Source organism: Papaver somniferum, chromosome 5 (genome assembly GCF_003573695.1).
Source record: "Papaver somniferum cultivar HN1 chromosome 5, ASM357369v1, whole genome shotgun sequence".
Lineage (NCBI taxonomy): Eukaryota > Viridiplantae > Streptophyta > Magnoliopsida > Ranunculales > Papaveraceae > Papaver > Papaver somniferum.
In genome coordinates, this window is record NC_039362.1 from 43706110 (window position 1) to 43731543 (window position 25434).

Consider the following 25434-nt stretch of genomic DNA (forward strand, 5'->3'; position numbering starts at 1 on the left):
TGATGAAGAACATGAAATATGTAGGCATAGTGATCAGGAATTTGTTAACCCGGTTGAGCTTTATAATGATGGTGTTGTTTGTAATACAAATCCAAATAATTTTAATAACTATTCACCTATTCAAAAGGATGAGGATTTTACTAGAGATACCACCGTTTTAGACGATGTAGTTCATGATTCTTTATCCTGCAGTGTATTGGATAATCCATCTTTTGATGTGCCTATCAGTGAATCGGAAGAAGTAACTATGATTAACACCTTAGTTAATGAGCCTTTACTAGAAACTTTCGCCGATAATCTTTTTTATGATTGTGATGATGGTTTAGAGGAAAGAGTTTACCCTGAGAATACTGTTTTAGAAACACTAGTCTTAGAAGACCTTAAACTGGTAGAGGTGAGTAAGGATGAATGACCTGATAATAACTTAGAAGAATCAATTGACCATTTTCAGGAATCTGATGATCTAGAAATTAGGGAGATTGTGAATAGTCTATCTAGAGACACTGAAAACTCTAAGTTTGGGGGTGATTATCACTTTCCTGGTGCCTTACCTTTAAATCTTAAGTTCCCTTGTGTAGGACTTGACATTTTTGCCTCAACCATCTTACAAGATTATCTTCATACACTTTTTCCTGAACCTAGTTGTGTCCATAAGAGAGCTCAATCGTTAGAAACCCATCCTCTGGTTGATGTGGTTAACCCAGGCTATGATACCAAGATTGAATTTGTTTTCCTACCAAAAACTTTTCTTCCAATTGTGGGAACATATGATTTTTAGATGTGTCGGTTATTAAGTTTTGAGACTAAACCTAATTACTTTAGGATATTAGGGTCGACACATTTTCTTAAGAATGACCATTATTGTGGTCAATTATGTGAGTCAATCTAATTGACTTAGAGGATCCCCAATTATTCAGGTTGTTGTTATGTGCTTCTAAGTTCTTAGTTGAGCTTTTCCAGACTCTAATACCTGAACCGGATCTTATCTTTGAGGAAATTCAACCGATGAAAACTTTTTATTTAGACCCTTTTATAGAGCCTGATCCTGAACCACAACCGATGAAAACTTTGTAGTTGTCTTAAGCAAGGGTATGTTCGGTATCTTCTTGGTTTGTTGCACTTTCCTCTTCTTGTGGGTAACACTTTTTGATCCAGATGACCCACAATTATTCCGTCTACTGCTATATGATTCTACGAGGTGACTAATCCTTTCTTAGTCTGGCTGAAGACTATAAACTTAGCACTTCTTGGGAGGTAACCCATGCTCTTGCGACACGGTAATATCTTTCCTTATCTCTTTTGCTTCAATTGGTAACAGTTTCTCCTTGTTCATGCTTTTAATTTCATCTTTAGAACATTGAGGACAATGTTAGATTTAAGTTTGGGGGTATGGGAGAAACTTTTTAGTTGCAGTATAAATAAACTCCAGAGCCTAGAAATTTATGCCTATTAAGGATAGAACTAACCTATCTAAGTGGATGGAAACATCTTGGTTGTAGGAGTTGAGGAACCAATCTGATTAGATGGAAACATCTAAAGAGTCTATTCATAAAAGCACAGAGCTCAGGTGTTAGAATTAAAAAAAAACATGGTAGTTTCGCCATATCTCGTTGAATCCTAATCCTTCTGTTTTTATTTTTTAAGTGATTTGGTGGGGCACACGATTCAAGTTGTAACATTTGCTAGGGTGAGATAGGGTGATTGAGATAGCAAAAAAATAAATAAATAAATAAATTAAGACCAGACCATCAGAACAACCGGAATAAATTCAATAAAGTCGACCACTGGTGCCCTTGTATATGCCAGTTGTGTTGACCTAGAGTTAGGTTTATCGACCACTGGTCCCCTTGTATATGCCAGTTGTGTTGATATTAGTCAGACCGATATCTCAGTCCATTAGGATAGGTCCATCTTGGCAGAGGCCTTCAGACAGATATGGGAAACACTGTTCACTTTAAACCATCTATCTTTTCTCTTTATCCATCTTCTTAATCTTTCCATGTGATTGGTTGACTCCGGTTATGATGTACAGAAACTATCTGAGTAGAGCTCTGTCACTTTATATGAATTTTAGTATGCTTGAGTGCGAACTCGTATACAACAATTGGAATTTCGCATCAGGGCACTTCCTCGTATAGTCAATGACTGTATGCCAACCAAGGAGATTCTTTAGTGCCTTCCAAGGTTCTGCATAGATAGCTAGGGTTTGGAGTAAAGGTTTTGTGGGTACACCTCTGGTAAACCCTCCCGATATTAACTCGGTTTTATTTTTTATTAGTTTTGCTTGAGGACTAGCAAATAATAAGTTTGGGGGTATTTGATAGACACATTCTTGTATCTGAATTGTCCTCTGTGTCTCTATTGTTAGTGCTTGATTTTGTACTTATTATGGTGTTTTATGTTTGTGTAGGTGTTTTTGGAGAAATACACTTGTGTGGAAAAAGTTTCTCAAAAAGTGTTATTTGGACCCTGGGAGGACAGCTGCTAAATGGACCCCAATTTCAGTTAAGGGGCACTCAATTACTAAGGGGCACCACCATTACTATTTGCACCCCAGGGCGCCGAATGCTATAGCACCCCCTTATCTTTTAGGGGGAGGTCATCCCCAACCTTTCAAAATCCAGTTTTGGCGGGAACAGTTGCAGCGTACGGGAAGAATTAGGGTTCGAATTTTCTAGGTATTCCAGGGAGATTTAATCGCTACAATTGGTTATATTCACCCTGTTACACCTAAACAGGGCTGTTAACGTTTTTAGTTTCGATAAACTAGGGCTGTATACGTGGACTTTGCAAGACAGGGAAGGATGGTTTCTCACGGGTTTTTAGTTTGAAATAGGGAATGATTTGAGAGAGATTTTATCGGTAATTTGGATTAGTATGGTCCTGTTATGACAAAACAGGACGGGTATATGGGTTAGAATCGATCAACAAGGGCCAAATCATTGCTTTTGGATAAAACAGAGTATCACGAGTAACCCGAGTTTTCTGTATGTGATTAAGAGGTTTTCATGTGCCTGCTGCGAGTTTAACCACTTCTTGGATGATGAATGAACGTGTTTGGAGTGTTTTTACACGAGAAAACAGCGTGAGAAGATAAATCAGGAACAAAAATATCTCGAGAATATTTGCATTTACTGCCGAGTAATGGAAGAATTTTTGGAGTGATTGTGCGACATTTCTTGGTTCTGTTAGCTATGTAAAGGCTTATGTTGTATCATAGAAGGGGTATGGAGAGTTAGGGGTTAGAACAGAGAGCAACAGAGTGATCAAATCACGAGTTGCAGAGAGAAGTTTCTGCTGCTGCAGAGAAGATGAACATGAAGAACATTAGCTGTTAAGGACAGTCGTTTTCTAGGGTCGTATATTTCAAGTTTGTAACAGTCCATCAGTAACGTATATCTTCAGTTCGCAACGCCCATTCTGTACAGCGAGTTTGTAACGCTCATAAAGCATTGCAAACTAGCTGCTTTGATTATTTTCTCCATTTTCACCATTGTAAGCACTTTTTGAGTAATAAAAAATCTTTTGAGAGTGTTTTCACCATGAGAAGCTAAACCCCATCACTGGGACAACGGAGGAAGCAACTTTTCATGATTGTGGTAAATGAATTAATTCGTTTATTGACTTTTGCATAGATTTAATTGCTTTATGATTTCTATTAATTACTTGTTATTTTGTTGGATGCCGCATGCTTAGTTTTAATTACTTTAGATGCGTCATACTTATAACTTACAAATAATATTTTATCAAATCTATTTTTGGCAAAGAACTAGAGTCACAACGTTTTTTGTTTGAGCCATATTATCTACAGTTAATGACTGAACCACAACAATATGAAAAGTAGTGAAATCCCGCGTCTCAGTGTCTCTTCATCTTGTGACAAATTGTGTATATATATTTTTCCTTATTTTCTTTATTAAGTCTTAAAACAAATTCTCAACAAATCTGAGTGAACGAATCATCTTACTACAACTCAATTGATACCACCATGGCCATGGTATGGCGCCATTTTTAGGGTTTCTTGGGTCCCGCATGGCTCGTGGCACGTTGTGGGGCCAAAGTGGCGTAATTTGAGCCACGACCAAAATTAGGGTTTCAACTAATGCCACTAAAGCAAAATCGTGTTCTAGTTGGGATACCCTGACTGGACTCTGTTATGGCGTTGGCCACGAACAAAAAGTGAGTTAGCACGTAAGCGCGTTGTTTGTGGCGGAATGAAACGTTTGGCATGTTGTTGTGGCATGTTGGCATGCTAATATCATGTTCACGCGGTTTGACACCTTTGGCATGCCATTAGCATGTTGGCGCGGTTTGGCAAGCTAATTGGCATTGCGACCATCCGGTGTAATTTCCTCTTTTAATATTGTGTCAGGTTTAGAGCAACATGATTGGTCAATAGAAAAGGGGCCCGTCAAACATAGGGCGTGGCCACATCTTCTAGTGCGCGTGGCGGGTTTATAGCGACCTGATTGGACGATAAGAAAGAGGGCCGACAAGTATGGTCCCGGCCACAACTCATGTGCATGTGGTGGATTTAAAGAGACCTGATTGGTCGATGGGAAAGAGGAGAGCCGGTCAGGCAGCATGGGGGCGTGTCCATCTGCAGGTGGCGTCGGATGGCCTATGGCACGGCCACACCTCCCTTTTTTGCTTCTATTATTTTCCGCGGCTCCTTTAATTCCTTGTTTTCTAATTTTGTGTAGGACTTTGCACCTTCTAATCCATGGCGGATCAATTGCCTAGTTTTCCTAGGTTTAGTTTCGACCAGCAGGGTCTGATATACTGCGCAGGGCGCAAAAACCCTAATTTTGTAAATTTATTAGGTTGAGATTTGAATCTCGTGGATTATCACAAAATTGATTGAACTCTCCATATTGACACAGAGTTCTTTAAATTTATTGCCAGAGAGTAGTATGCTTTCCGATTGAGTACTTTTATGCAAAGCCTTAACCTTGATACTTCGGGAAATTCATGCTACTCTGCTGCGAGTGAACACTAATTGTCATGTCATATCAATATTAAGGGTTCAGCCGGGGAACATAGCACAAAAAGTATTCAATGAGCCTTATATTAATGAATAATACAGGAAAGGTGTCGAAATTCACAGAATATCTGGGATTGTTGCTACATGCACCATTCTGGATAAATTTCATGTAAATATATTGATTTTCTCAATAAATGCGCAAGTGAAAAGATTGTGAACTCATCAATTTTACATGGCTCAGTCTCTTTGCGAAATGACAACATACTAGATGCAGGATTTTATAATTTTAGCCTTGAACTAAAAACCACCATCAACAACTACCTAGTTGTGTTGTTACTGGTGGAGCCGCCTATTCGGAGAGGAAAGTAACCTAATTAGGCGAAATCTCTTACGGCCGCTCATTTTAAAGACTTCTTTGGGATTGAGAAGCTCTATTAGTACAGTTGGTGGGAAACTAGATAATTGTGGTTTATTATTAGTTTTCGATTGATTTGATTGACTAACGGTTGTTGAAATTTGATTGCACCTAGTTTGTTTATGTTTGAGAATCTTCTCTTCTGATATAAGATTCACTCAAATTAGATCGAAGTTTCGACGGGGATCTTTAGACTGTTCGTAGATCTAAAGACGTCTTGTGATAATCCATTGTTAACAGACTCCGTTCTGTACGTGATTGATCACAAGAGATTCAAGTTGATCGTGTGCAAGTGTTTATTGAATATCTAAGAAGATTTGAAGACAAAGAAGACTTTGAAGATTTCTGATTTGGGTTCATAATATTTGGTGTGCACAATACTTGTTTCGGTAAACGGAGGAGCCTTTTTTCGAACTCACATCACTTGGTTGAAAACAGTTGATACCAAAAAGATTTGTTGTTCCTTTACTGTTTGGAATACGAACCTGTAGATGGGGAAAAACGATTTGCTGGTTTTTAAGGAATTGAGGAGACGACCGTACGGAGGAGACTCCTCAAACCGAGTGAAATATTAAACCTCACACAGATGCACCGCTGCAAAGGGGGTTCTTTAGATTCGAGAGATCAATCTGTAGTACTCCGGCCTAAATCAAGACCATGACCGTTCCAGAGTAAATTCGGTCACAAGAGATGATGGGTTGATCTGTAGGAGGCAAGCTGAGAAATGTGTGGAATCGATGGTAATCAAAGATTGTGGGTGTGTGAATTCCGAATACGATAAGCTCTGAGTGATTGAAATTGCTCAATTGAGAGTAGTTGCTCAATTTATGAGTTTATGATCTCGTGTTGTCGATGAGACGTGAGATTGATGATACTGTTGATGCTTCAATCATGATTCAGAGACTTATTTATATTGCTGGAATTGTAGACACCATGATTCCATGAAGTGTGACAGTTGATGGAATCAAGGAGTGGGGAAGTGGAGATCGTGTTTGAAACCAGTTGCTCAACGTGTGGAGACTTGGTCGATTTTCCACCCACTACCTCGTGAATTCCTTTAACTGATTGCACGACTTGCTCACATTCCATCGTGTGTTTGAACACACGTGCCGTAGACCGCCAGACCAAAACCTAAGTGATATCCCCCCAAGTGACATGACTGACGTCTCGTGGTTTGTTAGTCAATTGATTACTTCGTGGTTTGATGGGACGATGAGTCCATGTAGTTGCTGAGTGTCGAACATGATGTTCTGAAACTCATGAATTGAACATGTCATGAGACAGAGGTATAGTTCTTATGATGAAGTGAGCAAGTATTGCTCATTCAGTGGATCGTTGAATATTGATTGTTGAACCAATATTCCTTGGTTTGAGCAAATATTTATCATCTGAGAAAGTGTTGCTCATGTGATGAATTGTTGAATATTTGATCGTCTGAGCATGCGTTGCTCGTCTAATGGATTATTGGCAGCGTACCAAAAATATTAATTAGAATACTGGTCATTGAACCGAGCATAATTAATAAAATTAATGACCATGAAGTCATCATAAAATTATTAAGGTTAGAATCTGGAAATATTAAAATAATAAAAACAAGGGCGTGTGGGACCGTGGAGGCTTGGCCAGCCAGCTTGGGCTCGGTCCCACGAGTTTTTATAATTTTTTAATATTTTTAGGTATTTTTGATGATTTGAGGGAATTTTTCCTAATTTGAGAGAAATACCATGAAATCAAGGAATTTGATGAATTCAAGGAAAACTAATAATAAAATAATAAAACAAAGGGGCATGTGGGACCGGCTAGGGCATGGCCGGCCGGCCAAGGCCCGGTCCCACAAGTTTTCATAATTTATATTATCTTATTATTATTTGATGATTTGTGCAAAAATACCATGAAATCAAGGAGTTTTTTCATGAAATTAGAGAAATAATAATAATAATAATAAAATAATAAAGAACCGTGGGGTGTGGGGTGGTTGGGACCAAGGCATGGCCGGTTGGCTAATGGTCACGCCCCACACTCCTTTCCTTAATCTTATATTATTTTTATGGATTTATGGAAGTACCATGAAACCGAGGAGTTTCCTCGAGACGAAGGAGATTTGATAAAATGAGAGAATTTTCATCAAATCATGGAAAATAATAAAAATGCATTAAAAATATAAAACTGGCGTGGGATTGACCATGACACAGTCGGTCGATCGTGTGTCCGTGCTCCCAGCACCCTGGTCAATATTTTTAATTATTTATTATTTTCTTCTCTATTTTGCATAGGTTCATCGTTTCGTTGTATTTTTGAAATACTCGTTCGTGCGGTGACTGTTAGTGTATCGCCTTTGAATACACCTTCACCATTTGAATCGGGGCTTATTTAAAGGTAGCTCAGATGCCCGGTTGTTGATTATTTATTACTAATTGTGGAATTCAGTGGAGAATAATTCACAAAACTGAGTAATAAGATGTTTATTATTAATTCATAGGATCGGCTGAGGATTCGACTACGAATTCAGAATAATAAAGTGAGCATTACCATTCCATGGGATAGTACATTCGACCATAGAATCAGAGTAATTAAGGTTTATCTATTACCATTTATGACAACAGTTGTGGATTCGATCATGAAATCGGAGTAATGAGATAATATAGTTATTGCTATTCTATGAGATCAAGTTGTGGATTCGATCATAGAATCAGAACAATTGTTATTGTCATTCCAGGGGACCAGATTCGACCATGGAATAGGAGCAATTGTTATGGTCATTCCATGGGACCAGTTGTGGATTCGACCATGGAATAGGAGCAATAATAGATTATTCCGGGAATTCAGTAGTGAATGTCACGGCAGAATCAATCTTAATTAGGAATAATTAACTTTGTGGCTCTATACTAGCAGAGCAAGCTGTCTAGGAGCATTAATTATCCCGATATGTGCTTGTCGGTAAGTCATATCCTTTATATAGTCAGGGTAAACTCGTTGTTTGTTCCTGAAGATGTATCACTCTATACTAGCAGAGCAAGCTGTCTAGGAGCTGTCCATCTCGTGATGCTATATAGAAATAATCACTGAAAGTATTCAGTATTCATGAGATATGCCGTTGTCCAGTCGTGAGACTACATATCTACATGTACTATGAGAGAAAGTACTCTCCGTTGAGAATTCGATGAGAGACTCGTGTCTCGATACTCACGTCTGATTGCTGAATCGGAGTTTCGTATAATTATGAGTTTACGAATTTAGCCTTTGTCGAAAATCCACCATCTACATTAAGTCCCCTGCTTACTGAGGAAAGCTTTGTTCCTCAGTCAGCATTAAATGGTGATCTTCTGGCCATAAATAATAATACCAGTAATTGAACTTAGTCGTAAGTTGAGACGTTACCGGATTTAGAGAGCATGAGCAAACCACGACTTGATGAAGGATTCAATGTCATGATTGGAGCATCGTTTGATGAGCATAAATTGGTGTTGGACCGCTGGTTTGGATGACGAGTCCGTGGTCGGTTAGGATTCGCGGGTCGGGCCCAATAAGGAAATCCTTAGAAAATTAGGTTTTGGAGATAAAATTGATATAAAAGGGATTAATCCTCTTTTTTTTTCCTCACACGACCATCTCTCCACCACTTCAGCGCCTTCACGCCAGTAGCAGGAGAAGACCGCCGGGCGCCGCCGCCGCCAGTCGTCGTCCATTCGCCGCCGGCCAAATTCCGGCCGACCAGGTGCGTGTATTTTTTTTTGCTGATGTTTATGATCCTCTTGAGTTTTTCATGCTTTGATCATGATGAAGTTATATACATGTGTGTATATTAGTGTGAGTTTTATGAAAAAAAACTCTCGTTTTTGAAAACGTATGTTCGCTCGATCGTTAGTTTTGAAAACTAACTATAACCCCTGATTTAGGAGAGATTTTTTTTAATATGGAACTAGGTCCAGTGATAAAACTTAGTGTATGAGCTTTCATGCGTGCCACGGTTTTATCGTAAAAGAAGTGAATTTTCATGAAATCTGAATAATCCTTCGTTTTAAAGACAAATAACGATGACACGAAGGAAAATATGTATGATGAACTTGTGTCCAGTGATAAAATTTTTCTTATGAGCTTTCATGTAAATACAAAACTTTATTATATGTATGAGATGTGAGGTTTCACAATATTTTTTGAAATAAACCTTCGTTTTAAAGACAAATAACGACGATACGAAGGAAAAAAAAATTATATATATATGTAGCCGTGACATATATTGTGTAAAATATGATGGTATATTCTATTTGCATGAATTTGTTTTCATTAGATAAAATTCTTTGAGAATTTATATATGCAAGTTGCATTAATTGTTGTTTTTTCGAAAAATCAGAAACGTGGGTTTTGAGGAACCTTCGAAGATAGATAATATATTTATGATGAAATGTTTTATTGTTGTAAACTTCATAGGTCAGTTGTGTGAATGTTCACATTATGGAAATTGTGTCCGGGATTTTATGAAAAATCAGAAAATTAATAAAGTTTCGTTAGTTTTTTGCAGTTTTCGAAGAGACGAACGATTTTGGGGTGCTAACTCTAGTATTACTATCACTATTGTTAGTGAAAGTATAAAAGGTAAGAGTTAAGAGTTACCACTTTTGCTGATGTTGGTTTGTTTACATAGTAGTAATCTTTGATCTTCCGGTTCCAGAAAATGTCGACCAACAGTAACATCAATTATGATTACTGGTATTCCGCTTCTTCCTCTGGCTCTTCTGATGAGGATTCCGACGCTCCTGTAGCGAAATTGAAGGCTAGGGTTACCCAGGAAGGGGCGAAGACTAATGTTCCTTTGGGTAAGCTAAGAGTCTCTTTTGCTGAACTCGAAAAGAAAAGAGCTGAAGACAAAAAGGAGGATTCCCGTCAACGTGAAAAAGATCGCATCCGGCGTAAGAGACAGAGGGTTGAGGAGAAGCGTCAATTCTTGGATGGGATGCCTTCTGATTCTGATGTTGATGCTTCCGAAGGAGAGATCACATGGGAACCATCCGAGCGTTACATTAAGCCTGATCGATATGAAAGAGAACATCGGAGGACGATGAAGAAAATTGAAGCTGAAGCTGCGGCAGAAGATAATTCGGATTCAGATGATGATGTTATCTTCCGTCCACTGGACTTCATCAATGATCCTGAAAGTGACTCTGAAGAAGATGATTCCGAGAAGGGCAGTGACGATGAAGCTGACAATTCGGATGAGTCCGACGAGTAGTTTTACTTCCATCTTCTTGTAGATGGTAGAGCGTTCCCTTTTTAGTCTTCATAGTGGATATCTTTCTTTTGACTGTTTAAAGACTTTACTTCAATTAGACTGTTCTTCTGAATGATGAACATTTTGTTAATCGTCGGTTTCCTCTTATCCATGACATGGACCAATGTCCATATATCCAAATTCATCATGACTTGTCGATTTCACGAGAAGTAACATAACACAGCTGAGAATTCATGACGTGTACAAGGCCGCGTGGCCCATCCTTTGACCGTGATGTTCAGTCCCCAGTGTGTTATTTTCCTCCGCGTCTTTGGTATCGATCCTTGAAGCCTATGGTTTCATTGAAACTCGTAATTGAGTTGACTGTGTGACTATCGCCTCATATATATATCTTCAAGACTCCAAATCTATGATCCACGCAAATATTTCTTCCATTCCTGAGTTAGCTTCATCGTGCAGAGAAGTTTTGATCCTACCCTCTTGCCGCCATGTCGAGCAATAACATTTCTTCTCAAGATGATCTTCAGTCGAAGCGTGAAATAGCATCGTCTATCTCAGTAAGTTGTGCACTTCTTATTCTCCTTTCTTGTCTCTGTTCAATCGAGATTGTTTATCACAAGAGAATGATTTGTCGTAGGAATGTAAGAAGAATGCTACTCCTCATAATGCAAGGCCTAAGCGGACTGTTAGAGCTCCTGCCCTGTATGGATCGGCTTGTGCTGAAGCTGGATCGTCTGTAAGTAAACCTATGACTCTTGAGATTATACTGAGTCCCGAGATTAACACTCCTTCGTTTCATCGTAGGAGGATGTCCGTGTCGTCGTCGATGCTAGACGAAGAAATAGTGGAAAGTCTGTGACCGTGGTTGAGGTTGAGGAAAGCAGTAACCAGGCATGTGAAGATTCTGTAGGATCCGTGGAGACCGAAGACGGTATCCATGCTCGTGAATACCCAACCGCTGGACTTTTATTCGAAGCCCCATTGATTAATACCTTCCCAGACAATGAAATGGTCGGCGTATTCGTGGTTCCCAAATGTCATGTATCTCTGTACACCAAGATCTGGAAGAAGTATGGTCACATTGCCACCACAGAAGTGTGGAAAGGTTTTCTTCCAACCCTTTTAACCACGGTACCTGGGTTATTGCCGATCATCGAGGAAATGAATCAGATGCACTTGCGAGACGTCAAAAACCATGAGCTGCACCAATGGGATGAAATGATCTCGAATTGTGAGATATTGCGATTCAATGTAAGTTGGCTCCGTCGTCGTCTTGAGATAATCAAGGTTCATAAGGCAGCAGAGGCTGCTGATGCAATTTCCATGAATGCAGCTTTACTGCATGAGGAGAGGATACTGGCTCTGGAATCGACAAGGGTTGAGAAAGCAGTCGAAGACTTGAAGGCAAAGATCAAGATTTTTCAGAAGAAGCTTAACGAGGCTTCTTACAGGGATTATCCGTTGCTAGATGGTTTGCTCTGAGTGAGCATTTGTGGTTGTTTTTTTTTTTTTTGAGTAAATTTGAGTTTCTAGTTAGGTGAAACAGTTGATCATGGTATGAACGAATTTTGCTCATTTGCGAAATGTTTAATGAATAAATGAGCATTCGTATGCTCTTTGGAGGAATGAAATTACATTTCTGAAAATGCTTGAAATGATGAAGAGGTAGTTTGTTTCATGGATCAAGCATAATAAGCTTTGAGCCATTTGCCATTGATGATGTTTCCTTCCTTTCCTCCATTGATTGCTAAACTTTTGTAGTATCCGCTAGACACTGCTTTGATAACAACATATGGCCCTTCCCATTTAAGAGAGAACTTAGGAGCGGACATGTCTTGTTGAATGTGCTTTGCCGTCTTTAATACCAAATCTCCTACTTGAAATGTTCGAGGTCTTACCATTTTGTTGTAGGCTCTGGAGATCCTCTGTTTGTAAGCTTCCACATATTTTTCCACCTTGGTCCTCCTGGATTCCAGCATATCTAGCTCAGCGATTCTTGATCTGGAGATTTCGGCCTCATCCCATTGTACACCACTGGACGCTGCAATCCTGGCTGAGAGAACCTTGATTTCTGCTGGAAGTATGGCATCGGATCCATAGACAAGGGAATATGGAGAAGTACCGATCGAGCTCCTTGGTGCAGTTCTGTAAGCCCATAGAGCCATGGGTAATTTCTCATGCCATGATCGAGGATTGTCATGAATCGTCCGACTGATAATCCTGACCAAAGTCTTGTTGGTACTTTCTGCTTGACCATTTCCTTGTGGATAGTAAGGCGTGGAGAAAATTTGTTTGATCCCATATTTATTGAGCAGCTTCTCAACATCTTGATTGGCAAAAGGAGTTCCATTATCTGTGATGATATGCTTAGGAACTCCGAATCTGCATATTATGTGCTCTTTGATGAAGACGACAATCGTAACTCCAGTGGTGCTTCGAAGAGGAATAGCTTCGACCCACTTGGTGAAGTACTCTGTCGCAGTGATGATGTATTCATATTGTTTTGAAGATGCTGGATTGATCTTCCCAATGATATCTAGTCCCCAGCTGTAGAAAGGCCACGGATTATTCACAGAATTCAATGGGAGACAAGGAGTGTGGATGAGATTACCATGAGTTTGGCATTGGTGAAACCTCTGAACGTGTGCGGCTGCATCATCTTCCATGGTTGGCCAATAATATTTCTCATGAATTTGAAGAAATAGTTTCTTCTTTCCTTGATGTTCTCCATCATGTACTTCCTTCAGGATTGTAGGGATTTCATGTTCGGCTAAGCACCTTAGTAAATTTCCACCAAAGCTTTTGCGGTATAAGATCCCATCGAGATGGAAAAATCTCTTAGATTTATGAATGAGTTTGAATGCTTGCTTCTTTTCCAGTGGTAGTTCGTTGTCCCGGAGGTATTTGATGTAAGTCTCCCTCCAGTACCCAGTGTGGTGGATCGTCAAAACCTCTAAGTGATGAGGAGGTATTTGGCAATCAGGGAAAGATCCTTGTAAAGCTCTCGATTGAGTCTCCATGGATGTCCAGTAGTACCCCATTATTTGAAGCTTTCTGTAAAGTGTTACCACTAACGTTTGCCCACAGACTTCCTCATGTATGCGCTTGAGTTGTTCTTCCGCTTCGTTGCTCCCAAGACATCGTGATAGAGATCCATCAGGGTTTCGATAGTATAGCCCTCCATGAAGCAAGAAGTAGTTTTTCAATTCCTTGAGGCTGACTTGGACTTCTGAAATAGAGATGCTCAATTCATGAATGATGGGTGCTCGCCAATTGTTCGCTGGAATGTCTTTGATCTGAGTGAGCCAAGTTGATGATACCGTACGTCTCTGTACAGTGATCGTTTTCTGTGCTCCTTCGAATTGAAACTTGGAGGCAAGAGTTGTTAGGCAATCAGCATGCCTGTTGTTAGTTCGTCCAGTATGGACGATTGTTGCGTCATCAAAATAGGTTAACAGTCGCTGAGCTTCGGTTCTGAATGGAGCAAGTGTGATTTCTTTGAGAGAATACGTTCCATTCATCTGGTTGACCAATAATTTTGAATCTCCCCTTATCTCGAGGTGTGTTGCTCCTGCTTGCTTGGCCAAGGATGATCCTAATAGGAAGGCTTCATATTCCGCTGAGTTTTTGGTGCAGTGGAAATCCAACTTGAACGAATGTGAGAAAACTTCACCAGATGGAGACACCAACACTATGCCCGCTCCTCCGGTGTCACTACTAGGGGTGGCAGATACATCAAAGTATAGAAGCCATGTTTCTTCCTTGATGACCAAGATGTCTGGGAATTCGCCGGGTACTTCTTCATGTAGTGTTGTTGTGTCTTCCCCTGGAAAAGCGGCGAGCGAGTCTGCGACCGCTTGACCTTTGATGGCTTTAGGCGGCGTGCAAGATATGTCAAATTCTGACATCTGGAGTATCTACTTTGCTGGTCTTCCTATCAAGGCTGGCTTTGATAGCAAGAACTTTATGGGATCAGATTTGGAGATGAGTACGACCCTGTTAGAAAGTAAGTAATGTCTGAACTTCTGGATTGCATGTACCAATGCAAGGCATGCCCTTTCGGCCTTTGGATATCAGAGTTGAGCATCTCTCATTGTGCGGATGAAGTAGTAAATCGGTCGTTCGACGCCTTCGTCATCTTCCTGAGCGAGGAGTGTGCCGATGGAGACGTCACTGGAGGTTGTGTAAAGAATAAAAGCTCGTCCCTGCACTGGAGACCTCATGACGGACGGAGACAATAATATTTGTTGTATTTTATGGAAATCTTCTTGTTGAACAGCTGTCCAGGTGAAGCTTGCTCCTTTCTTCAGCAGAGGCGTGAACGAAGCAATGAGTTGAGCTAATCCAGGAATGAAGCGTCGAATATAATTTACCTTGCCCATAAAGCTCTGTAGTTCCTTCACGGTACGTGGAGGAGGCATGGTGGTAATAGATTTTTCCTTGTCGGGGTCGACTTTGATCCCTTCAGCCGTGACCAGGAATCCTAAGAATTTTCCGGAAGAAACTCCGAATGCGCACTTTAAAGGATTCATTTTTAATTTGTATTCTCTGCACCTTTCGAACACCTTCCTTAGAACTTCGAGATGAGATGCTCGAGTCTTCAATTTTACCACCACATCATTAACATAATCTTCTACTTGCTTGTGTATCATGTCGTGGAATATGGCAGTCATGGCTCGTTGATAGGTGGCACCAGCATTCTTTAATCCAAAGGGCATCACGGTGTAGTGAAAATTACCAATGGGAGTACGGAACGCAGTCTTGTTGGCGTCATGTTCATACATCTTGATCTGGTTGTACCCACTATAGCCGTCCATGAATGAGAACATACCGTGACCGCTGGTTGCATCGACGAGCATGTCAATGTTGGGTAGAGGAAAATCATCCTTCGGGCAACATTTATTCAAGTTCCTGAAGTCGACACAACATCTGATTTGACCATTTTTCTTCTTAACAGGTACCACATTTGCTAGCCACGTTGGATGAAGAATAGGTTTGATGAACCCTACTGCCAACAGTTTCTGGATTTCGACCTTGATTTGCTCCTCGACTTCGTGTCTAAATTGTCTGGGCGGTTGTTTGACAGCTTTGGAACCAGGGACGATATGCAGGTGATGGGTGACGAGTTTGTCATCCAGTCCCGGCATTTCTTCGTACGTCCAGGCGAAGACATCTTGATATTCTTTTAATAATTTCACCAGCTTGGTCCGCTCCTATGGTGATAGCGCTGAACTGATCAGGATTGGCCTTGGATCGTCTTCAGCCCCAATGTTGATTGTTTCAAGATCGTCAGTGGTAGAGTCAGTTCCGTCCTGTAGTTGTCGTGGGCATCTTGGACTTCTTCAATTGATTGCTCACTCTGACACGATTCTTCATGGTGGGGAGACTTTTCATCGTTCTCTTCGATTAATTGCTAATCTTTCCGTCGGAGATAAATGACTCTCCCTTCTACGTCTCGATCGGTCGTGAAGTTTGTCCCTGGAGTTGAGACTTGATCATTATGGCGTTTAGTCGGTGTAGTAGGTGACTTGATCACTTTAGCAGCTGAGGATGACGGATCGTTATCAGCCTTCTCGATAGTCTTCCAGCTTGGAAGTGGAGTACTGTGAATCCTGCTTGGAGGTTCCGGAATGCCTTTTTGAGATTCAAGGAACTCAGTATCATAGACGGGAGCATAAGGAGATGATGAAGACGGAATGCGAACGATCTTGTTGTCGAGCAGGGCCTTCATGCATTGATGGTATGTTGAAGGAACCACCTTATTATCATGGAGACATGGGCGTCCCAGTATTATATAGTAGTCAGGTTCTTGCTCGATCACATGAAACTTCGCTTTCGATCGAATCGGCCCCACCCTAAAATCTATGTATGCATATCCATATGTATGGCTTTGACTTCCTTCAAATCATGTCATTAGGATGGGATAGCGAACGATTTTACCTTGTGGGAACCTGGCTATCCTGAGAGTCTTTATGGTGACAATGTTGGTAGAAGCACCGGTGTCAACAAGAGCTCTTCTAAATTCAGTTCCTTTGATGAAACCAGTGACATACAATGCTCGATTGTGTTCTTCATCTGTCATGCGATCTTCTTCTCCAAAAGAGATGTTGTCGATCGAATGCTCAGACACTAGGGAGACTTCTTCAACTGATGGTGTTGGTGGCGTTATTTGCATGCTGGATGATATCTGGTTGAGTGCTGAAAATGTGTCTGTGCGCTGATCCCTGGAGAAGTGCAGGAGTTCACATAGATTTTCGATCAAATGTGTGACCTCTTGTTCCACCGACTTCTCGTATGTGGTGAAGCTGTTGATTCGAGGGTCAGATGACGCTTCAGTCCCCGGTGTTGAAACTTCTAGAGCGGAGGTACCGCCTAACTCGGATGTTAATTTGATGAGAAAATTGAGGATGTGGTTTATCGTCTCCTTCATCAGGTCCATGTTCCTGGTATGGACCTCTAGGATTTGAGCCAACTCTGCCAAAGTCGGGATCCCTCTGCCTTCCATGCCGCCAGGTGTAACATGAGGAATGTTGCCGTTTGAAATATTCTGATCTGAATTAGTTGAATTAGTCCTAAGACCAACCATCTTGTGAGATTGTTAGATTGCAATCGAGAGATTAATCTCCCACTGTGGTCGCCAATCTGTAGATAGGGAAAAACGATTTGCTGGTTTTTAAGGAATTGAGGAGACGACCGTACGGAGGAGACTCCTCAAACCGAGCGAAATGTTAAACCTCACAGAGATGCACCGCTGCAAAGGGGGTTCTTTAGATTCGAGAGATCAATCTGTAGTACTCCGACCTCAAGACAATGACCGTTCCAGAGTAAATGTGGTCACAAGAGAGGATGGGTTGATCTGTAGGAGGGAAGCTGAGAAATGTGTGGAATCGATGGTAATCAAAGATTGTGGGTGTGTGAATTCCGAATACGATAAGCGCTGAGTGATTGAAATTGCTCAATTGAGAGTAGTTGCTCAATTGATGAGTTGATGATCTCGTGTTGTCGATGAGACGTGAGATTGATGAAACTGTTTATGCTTCAATCATGATTCAGAGACTTATTTATATTGCTGGAATTGTAGAAACCATGATTCCATGAAGTGTGACAGTTGATGGAATCAAGGAGTGGGGAAGTGGAGATCGTGTTTGAAACCAGTTGCTCAACGTGTGGAGACTTGGTCGATTTTCCACCCACTACCTCGTGAATTCCTTTAACTGATTGCACGACTTTCTCACATTCCATCGTGTGTTTGAACACACGTGCCGTAGACCGCCAGACCAAAACCCTAAGTGATATCCCCCCAAGTGACACGACTGACGTCTCGTGGTTTGTTAGTCAATTGATGAATTCGTGGTTTGATGGGACGATGATTCCATGTAGTTGCTGAGTGTCGAACATGATGTTCTGAAACTCATGAATTGAACATGTCATGAGACAGAGGTATAGTTCTTACGATGAAGTGAGCAAGTATTGATCATTAGGTGGATCGTTGAATATTGATTGTTGAACCAATATTCCTTGGTTTGAGAAAATATTTATCATCTGAGCAAGTGTTGCTCATGTGATGAATTGTTGAATATTTGATCGTCTGAGCATGTGTTGCTCATCTGATGGATTATTGGCAGCGTACCAAAAACATTAATTAGAATACTGGTCGTTGAACCGAGCATAATTAATAAAATTAATGACCATGAAGTCGTCATAAAATTATTAAGGTTAGAATCTGGAATGATGATCCTTGGATTCAGAAACCCTAATTCGATCAATTGATGATCAATTCATGGTTCGTCAGAATCTAAACCATGGGACGAAGTAGGGAGCAACTACATGGGACTGTGGATCAACCATGTAGTGTCCATATGCTCACGTGAGCAAATACGAAGAACTCCTGAAGAGTTGACGATTTGTTGGTGAAAGAATGATTAAATGCTGGCTTAATCATTTATTCGAAAATACTCGTCTGAGCCTTAGGTGAGAAAACCTAATTAATTATGACGAGGCGAGGGACCGACCATGGAGTCATGAAACCGGCCCTGGGTTTTCCCGTGACCGCCTGACGATCACTTCATGAAAATCCAAAGTGTTTGAGAGAGTTTTGGACCTAATACGAGCAATTGTGCAAATTAGGTCAAAACTGTGAAAATTGATGGGACTGGCTTCCGTGAGCCAAAGACTCAATCTTGGTCGGTCAAGATAGCGTGCTCGTGTCCCCAAGGCATCCGCGTCTCAGTCCTAAGAATTTTGATATTTTCTGGCGTGCAATTGAGCATCCATTCGAGAAAATATGTCAAAATTAGGGTTTCGACGAAACTGAGGAAAACACCATGAGATGATGAAAAATAATTATAAAATAAGGAATGAGGAGGCGTGGGACCGCCGTGGTCAAGGCATGGTCGGCCGGTCGTGACCACGGTCCCGTGGTGCCTTTTCCTTAATTTTATAATATTTTGATGATTTTATGAAAAATTCATGAATTTTGAGAAATTTGATGAATTTTGGGAGTTTCCATGAATTGAAGGAGTTTTCATGAGTTCAAGGAAGCAAAAAAAAAAAATAAATAAAATAAAACAAGGGCGTGTGGGACCGTGGAAGGCATGGACGGCCGGCTAGGGCCCGGTCCCACGAGTTTCCCTAATTTTATAATGATTTTATGAAAAATTCATGAATTTTGAGAAATTTGATGAATTTAGGGAGTTTCCATGAACTGAAGGAGTTTTCATGAGTTCAGGGAAGCAAAAAATATTAAAATAATAAAAACAAGGATGTGTGGGACCGTGGAGGCATGGAAGGCCGGCTTGGTCCCGGTCCCATGAGTTTTCATAATTTTTTAATATTTTTTAGGTATTTTTGATGATTTGAGGGAATTTTTCCTAATTTGAGAGAAATACCATGAAATCAAGGAATTTGATGAATTCAAGGAAAACTAATAATAAAATAATAAAACATAGGGGCGTGTGGGACCGGCTAGGGCATGGCCGGCCGGCCAAGGCCCGGTCCCACAAATTTTCATAATTTATATTATTTTATTATTATTTGATGATTTGTGCAAAAATACCATGTAATCAAGGAGTTTTTCATGAAATTAGAGAAATAATAATAATAATAAAATAATAAGGAACCATGGGGTGTGGGGCCGGTTGGGACAAAGGCATGGCCGGTTGGCCAATGGTCACGCCCCTCACTCCTTTTCTTAATTTTATATTATTTTTTATGGATTTATGGAAGTACCATGAAACCGAGGAGTTTCCTCGAGACGAAGGAGATTTGATAAAATGAGAGAATTTTCATCAAATCATGGAAAATAATAAAAATGCATTAAAAATATAAAACTGGCGTGGGATTGACCATGACACGGTCGGTCGGTCGTGTGTCCGTGCTCCCAGCACCCTGGTCAATATTTTTAATTATTTATTATTTTCTTCTCTATTTTGCATAGGTTCATCGTTTCGTTGTATTTTTGAAATACTCGTTCGTGCGGTGACTGTTAGTGTATCGTCGTTGAATACACCTTCACCATTTGAATCGGGGCTTACTTAGAGGTAGCTCAGACGCCCGGTTGTTGATTATTTATTACTAATTATGGAATTCAGTGGAGAATAATTCACAAAACTGAGTAATAAGATGTTTATTATTAATTCATAGGATCAGCTGAGGGTTCGACTACGAATTCAGAATAATAAAGTGAGCATTACCATTCCATGGGATCGTAGATTCGACCATAGAATCAGAGTAATTAAGGTTTATCTATTACCATTTATGACACCAGTTGTGGATTCGATCATGAAATCGGAGTAATGAGACAATATAGTTATTGCTATTCTATGAGATCAAGCTGTGGATTCGATCATAGAATCAGAACAATTGTTATTGTCATTCCAGGGGACCAGATTCGACCATGGAATAGGAGCAATTGTTATGGTCATTCCATGGGACCAGTTGTGGATTCGACCATGGAATAGGAGCAATAATAGATTATTCCGGGAATTCAGTAGTGAATGTCACGGCAGAATCAATCTTAATTAGGAATAATTAACTTTGTGGCTCTATACTAGCAGAGCAAGCTGTCTAGGAGCATTAATTATCCCGATATGAGCTTGTCGGTAAGTCATATCCTTTATATAGTCAGGGTAAACTCGTTGTTTGTTCTTGAAGATGTTATCGCTCTATACTAGCAGAGCAAGCTGTCTAGGAGCTGTCCATCTCGTGATGCTATATAGAAATAATCACTGAAAGTATTCAGTATTTATGAGATATGTCGTTGTCCAGTCGTGAGACTACATATCTACATGTACTCTGAGAGAAAGTACTCTCCGTTGAGAATTCGATGAGAGACTCGTGTCTCGATACTCACGTCTGATTGCTGAATCGGAGTTTCGTATAATTATGAGTTTACGAATTTAGCCTTTGTCGAAAATCCACCATCTACAGAACCAAAAGAACTGTTCCAAGTACGTGACTTATTACAAGTTGGGGGCGTGGGAATACAGACGGAACTAGCACTACACCTAAGCCGTTACGAATCGGGATTGTAACGGCTTTTGCCTGTTTCAAAAGTGGGTGTACCTTTTTTTTGTAACGGCAATGTAGTCGTTACGAATTCTTAGTTGTAACGGCTTTAGTAACAGCTCGTTGCCGTTACGAATGACACGTAGTAACAGCTGTCGGCCGTGACTAATTTTTTGTAACAGCATGGTCGTAACAGGCTGATCCGTTACTACATAGCACATTAGTAACGTACGCAAGCCGTTACTACGTGGCAGGTTGACACAGCTGCAAGCCATTACGAAACTTTCGTAACAGAATTTTTTTTTTATTGTCAGTCAATATTGACCTGGTCAAAATTGGTCAATACGGATTAAATTTGACCAGGTCAAGGCTGACTGGCAGTTCATTTTCTGCCGAAAATAAGCCGGAATTCCAAATATCCTGCATAATCCTTTCAATCCGTTCATCATCCAAGTTCAATAATGGTGTCTTCAATCAATTCACATCAATACTCATTCAATTCATATCAATACACATTCGATTCATATCAAAAAAAGAAAACAAATTCTAAGTACCAAAAAATTTCTAAGGGAATACTTAGAAACTTCCTAAGTTTAGTTCATTCTCACTTATATCACTATAAGTTCATTCCTATGTCCTAAGGGAATACAAATTCTGTGTAGTACAAAGATCATGAACATATTCTGTAACTAAGAAAACTGTATACCTAATCCCAGCTACAACTTCGCGCAAACACTTCCACACCTAATTACTCCCTGCAAACAACAATACCTTACATTAGTATTCAGAGAAGTGTAAATGTGCATGATGGAAGGACAAAGCCCATGGAACACAAGGCTCGTGTGGCAACTAAACTCCTAAATGTTTGTCAAAATTGTGTAACCACTAACCACATACCTTGGTTTGTAGTAGACAGTAAACATGGTCCCTGTTGAAACAGCATGCCACGCAGTTGAAGAAGGTGTCTTCTCGGGTGACCTGTATTTCAAGGCAAGTTAGTGCCATACACAAACAAGGAATAAAATATTTAAAGTAAAAATAACGAATTCTGCAAGTCATCTCATAAGGAAGAAAACATCAAGCATGCATGTGTTGTTGTTAACAGCAGCAACAACAACAAAACCAACTAAAAAACATAGGATACCCAAGTTCAACAGCCAATGGTTATGCATGGAAGATGTCATCATTGCCTACACAAGTCTCTACTAGAACCACATGCTCAAGGAATTTCAATAAAACAGTTCAGTTTTCTATTATCAACTTTCATGCTTCGAAAATATAATGCATAAGTTCAGCTCAAGCCTCCGAGGGAATACATAGAAACTTCATACGTTCAGTTCATTCTCACTTAGGTCAGTACAAGTTCAGCTGAAACACTACATAAAATCAATGAAAGCATATATCAAATTTGCTTACTTCAGGAAGATCTTGTATTGCATCCCCAAGCAGTAATGCATTCATCAAATTTGAAGGAAACTGAGTCCAGATGAACCTGATTGGTTATGCATCATAAGATAAAACAAGATTTAGTGTAAGAAGAACACAATGACAAACGGTTCAGAGTAAAAGGTATCTCAGTTCTTCAATATATACATACCCATGAAAAGGCGATTAACTAACTCATCAGTCAGGCCATTCCACTAATTCATGCTTGAATGAAATGATCTGGTCATAGACATGATATTTACCGACATGTCATTAGGGACATGCTAATGGTCCTTTACTAACACCATGCAGGAACCATTTACTAGTGCACCAGTTCACATACCAATATCAGTCGATACTTTATATAGTACAATCTAGGCCCCATCCATACATTCTAAACTGTTGCCTTTAAAGTGCTAGTATGTACAACATTCCAATTTGGCGTATAAGTTTTCAAGATTGGAACTGTAAAAACTTAAAAAAAATATAGTATGTACCTGTCTTTGATGCTAGCATTAGGCTGCATCATATCTTGCTTGCAGGTGATGTAAGCACCACATCCTGCAGAAACTTTGTTGAGATAGATGAAGAAAGTGATATGAAGAATAGAGACTGCATATATGATCACCAAGAACAGAAAAGCTAATTGCATACACGAAACCATTGGACAAGTATAGAAGGATCACCTGACAAGTATTGAAAGAAAACAACTCCCAAAAAAAAGTGCTCTCAACTTGAAAGTTACTAGGACACCTCACTCGACCCATATATAGAAATTCGCCTTGGCCCGTTTCTTTTCCAACTATAGAAGGATCACCTGGCACTAAAAGGAAGTCAAAGTGAGCAAACTTGCCCAGTGGATACTCATAAAAATTTAAGAGCAATCACCGAAAATTAAATTCCATTTCCACACACAACAAGCATTAACAAGCTGATTTGAGCACTACGGCTTTATAAAATTAAATTAAAACTAATTTGAAACCCAAGAGGGTCAAAATCGCTGATCTGACAGTATAAAAATACCCTAAAACACTATTTTTCATACATAATTGTTATCTTAACTATCGAATTATACCTAATTAAAACGATCCATCAACAAAAATCATCTCACCCATCAACTAAAACTGGTTGTAAATAGTTTTCCAATGAAAAGAAATCACCATCACTAACTAATAATAATAAGAACAAAAGAAATTAAGAATCAAAATCAAATCGATAATTACCTATCCTAACCAACTCTTCCTTTCCCCTTTTCTCTAACAGTAACCCTCTTCTCTTATTTTTCCTTCTATAAATGATAGTGAAACAAGCTCCTTACGCATCAGTTAGGTGTCACTTGATCTAGGTAGGTGTTGGAATATATTCATTTTCAAACTTATCAACAAAAGAAGTGGAACAACCTAATTTTAGTTTTAGTCTAAAACGTATACAGCATAGCACTTTCCTACGGGAACCAATTAAGTTATTAAGGCCACCTAGCTACTATGATAAAATTTTATATAAGCCCAAATCATATGATCTAGCTAGAAAAATGCTATTAACTTAAATAAAAACGAAATGGATTAATTAATAGCCTAGCATCAATTTTGTGGCACTACAGACGTGATAATCATGAGCATGAGCATATATTCTGCGACATTTAGCCACTAGGCTTGTCTCATGGTTGGCTACAGAACAAGAATACATTACCATCAAAATATGTACAAGGAAATAAATCAAAATCAAACAGCAAGAGCAAGAACAAGAATACATTACCATCAAATTCTGTCTTCAACCTAAGTAGCTATTCAGAGATATAAACAAACACTAGGTCAAGAACAAGAATACTCACTGGTGCAGGACGGTGAAATCCCACATTGTTATCCCACAGTAACTCATAATCATCCTCATCTAAGACATAATTCACTGCAACCCAAATCAACACTTCAGCTTCTTCATAACAAAATTAGGACAAACTACCAATCCACCTCCATCATTACAGCTGCAACCCACACCTGTTCTATCTGAGAAACATTAGGTCACACATTGAAATTTCTACTCCAATTTATGTAAAACTTTTAATCTATAAAGTAAAAACCAAATTGAAAAAGACAGAATCAAAATCAAAAAAAGTGCAAAAAGAGTATGAGAATCAGAGTCACCACCTTGAGATTCAGATAAGAGTAACACTGCTAGACGATTCCTAGATACCAAAGGATTTTTCTGCAATTAAACAAAAAAGTTATTCACAATCTCAAAAAAAAATCAGAAAACAAAAATAAAAAAATCCGAGATGTAAAGGAGATTTACTCACTTTGTTGGAAGAATCAGAGATGATATGATGATTTTGGTTCTCCTCTTTAACACGAAAACACCCAAAGAAAAAACCCATAATTGTTTTCTTCACCGATTCAAGGATGAACCCAAAATCAAACTCATTGCATAACATCCATGGACGATTCTAAATCTTGAGCTAATCTAAGCTAAGGATTGATTTGATTTTTGAAACCCTAGCTTTCTCCTGACGAGATTTTGCAGAGGAAATGAAAGCTCCACCACTCTCACCTGAAAATTGAAAACCAAAAGAAACCCTAAAAATCGAAAAAACAGATTAAAAAACGCTTACTATTGTTTCATCGATTCATTAGGGTTCGATGATTGAAGATTGAAAAACACTCACTAGGGTTCAATTATTAAACAGATTCAAGAGATTTCACTAGGGTTTCATCTGCTGCGAGGAAGAGAAGAGAGGCAGAAGAGAAAAGAGAGAGAAAATAATGAAACTCGATATCGATTTCACTAGGGTTATGTCCTCAAAATCACGCATGTGATTGACACACGCATGGGAGGAAATATCCTCTGGTGTTATTCATCTTGGGTGGAATTATAATATTACGC

At 39.6% G+C, this 25434-nt stretch overlaps 1 long non-coding RNA gene across 2 annotated transcripts; it reads right to left on the reverse strand.

Annotated features, from left to right (window-relative positions):
- Positions 1-21625: 21625 nt before the first annotated feature.
- LOC113277391 lies at positions 21626-25086 on the reverse strand. 2 transcript variants are annotated; one of them, XR_003324889.1, is made up of 8 exons: positions 24851-25086; positions 24702-24759; positions 24389-24551; positions 23244-23380; positions 23055-23118; positions 22549-22624; positions 22030-22110; positions 21626-21887 (listed from the first exon to the last, which is right to left on the reverse strand). It is a non-coding gene; the product is annotated as an uncharacterized LOC113277391 (long non-coding RNA). The 2 variants fall into 2 exon arrangements; XR_003324888.1 differs by having other exon boundaries at positions 22730-23380.
- Positions 25087-25434: the final 348 nt, after the last annotated feature.